This window comes from Monodelphis domestica, chromosome 7 (assembly GCF_027887165.1).
Source record: "Monodelphis domestica isolate mMonDom1 chromosome 7, mMonDom1.pri, whole genome shotgun sequence".
NCBI lineage: Eukaryota > Metazoa > Chordata > Mammalia > Didelphimorphia > Didelphidae > Monodelphis > Monodelphis domestica.
Window position 1 is genome coordinate 119,107,222 of NC_077233.1, and position 2,335 is coordinate 119,109,556.

The 2,335-nt window shown below is 31.6% G+C and overlaps 1 pseudogene; it reads right to left on the bottom strand.

Moving 5' to 3' along the window:
- Positions 1-1,939: 1,939 nt before the first annotated feature.
- Positions 1,940-2,039, bottom strand: LOC130455671 (U6 spliceosomal RNA; annotated as a pseudogene).
- Between the last annotated feature and the right edge of the window lie 296 nt (positions 2,040-2,335).

The window sequence follows — 2,335 nt, forward strand, 5'->3', positions numbered from 1 at the left end:
AGGGTAAACTGACAAATGTTGGAGGGTATGTGGGAAAATGGGGGCACTAATATACTGTTAGTGGAACTGTGAACTGATTCAACCATTTTGTAGACCAATTTGGAATTATACTCACAGAGTTGTAAAATTGTTTATAGTCTTAGACCCAGATATTGATTGGTCTATTTCACAATAAGACCCAAAAGAACCTATCCTCCAAATTATTTTACCAGTTTTCTTTGTGTAGCAAAAACCTGGAAATTGAGTGTAAACCCTCAATTTTAAATGGCTAAATAAATTGTGGTACATGATTATGATGGAATATTACAGTCAGAAAGAAAGGATAAATAGGCCAATTAAAAAAATCTGAAAAGAACTACATTGTATAATGAACAGCAAAATGAGTAGAAACAAGAGAACATATACAACTGACATAATACTTGAAGAATAACTTGTGAATGTTACCACCAGAGAATGAACTGAAAAATGGAAACCTGAAATATATAATCTATATATACATATCCATTTGCTGGATGATACCTGCTTTGATGTAAGGAAGGGAGGGAGAATCTGATATACTTTTTAATAAATTCTGTTAATAAATAAGAAGGGATTATAAGAGATCAGTGATTCTTCTTTTGGGGTTAATGTTTGCCCAAAGAATAGATTTTGAATACGGAAAAGTTGCCTCTTTAGTTCAACATTAATTTCCTTTATGATATTATATATTTTATTTTATGTATTGAAATACCATAATTTAAAAAGTGAACCAAAGGCGTCACTAAACTGCTCTAAGGGGTAATTTCTCTCTCTCTCTCTCTCTCTCTCTCTCTCTAACACACACACACACATACACACATACACATGCACATACACAATTAAACCCCATGAATTATATGGATATGGTTTATTTGACCTTTTCCAGCTCATCTTGGTTGATAACCTTCTCTTGAATCAACACACCCCTTTTTCTTTATACAGAAATAAAAATAGGATAATACTGTGGATAATTAGTACATGTTTTCCTTAATATTCTGGTTAATCAGGGATTAAATGAAACTAAATAGATTATTTTTCCTCTAGAAAATCAGTTGGCTTGTACTTCTCTTAACCCATATGAGGGACTATCTTTGTAAATTCTGTTTCTTAGAGATTTTTTTTAAAGGATAAATGACAGACTAGTCCAGAAATTTACCACACGCTGAAGAAAATGGTAGAGGGAAGAATTAAGATATACAACAATTTCTGTCCAAAAGTCCTGGTATTGATTTAGAAGTATCTTCATCATATGTTCCCAAACATTCTCTGTAATAGGTCATTTCTTTGGAATATTGGGGTCAGTTCTAGGGATATTAAATAACTAGAAAGTAACAATATCTGAGAAAGCAAGAATGCTAAATGCAAGCTATTTAAGTACTAGATGAAAGAAACTGAAATGTTTAGCTTAGAGAAGAAAAGACTTGGATTATATGGTAATGTGGCAATGATCTTCAAATACTTGAAAAACTGCCTTTTGGTAGACTCCTATTTAGCCTAAGGATGTATGTCTGGGTCTGTCTGTGTTTGTAGATATGTCTATATTCTAAATAATTAGAGATATCCCAAAGTGGAATGAGCTATCTCAGGAGAAATTAATTCTTATTGGGGTTATTGAAGCAAAAAGTGAATGAACAATCTGTTGTGTATCTTAAAGTAGGGATATTTTTAAGGTATAGGTTGAACTGGAAGGTTTTGAGGGACATTCTAATCTTAAAATTCATGATCCTACTTCTTTCCTCTAAGTTTTTACTTATTCTGACAAGACAATATCAATGACATGTTTTAAAAATATTTCCTTAATATTTCTCAGTCTTTTCCTTTCTGCCACCAATGTCACCCCTTCCATGAACCCTTCCTTAATGATTATAGAAATAACCTTCTCTCTTTTGATCTACCAATAACACATTGATTATTTTTTTATTTTAATATGGAATACTTCATCAATTTGCATGCCATCTTTGCACAAGGGCAATGTTAATCTCTGTATCATAATAAATTTAATATATGTGTTACTGTAACAAACATGGGTAACTCCTTTCCAATGTACATTTCATGTACTAATTTGTATTGTAGTCATTTTTCTCTATCTCCCTACTAAACAATAAACCCCAAGAGGAAAGGGACTCTGACTAAACATATTTATATTTTAATAAATCTTTCCTAAATCCTAGGACAATAGTCTTTTTATAGTAGGTAGGTAATAAATGTTAGTTCAATTGAATTAAATTGAGATACAAGTTTCTGTTCTTTATTCTTCAGGGTTGGCATAGAATGAGAAAATCTAAATTATAGCTATCATATCCTGCATCATAACCCA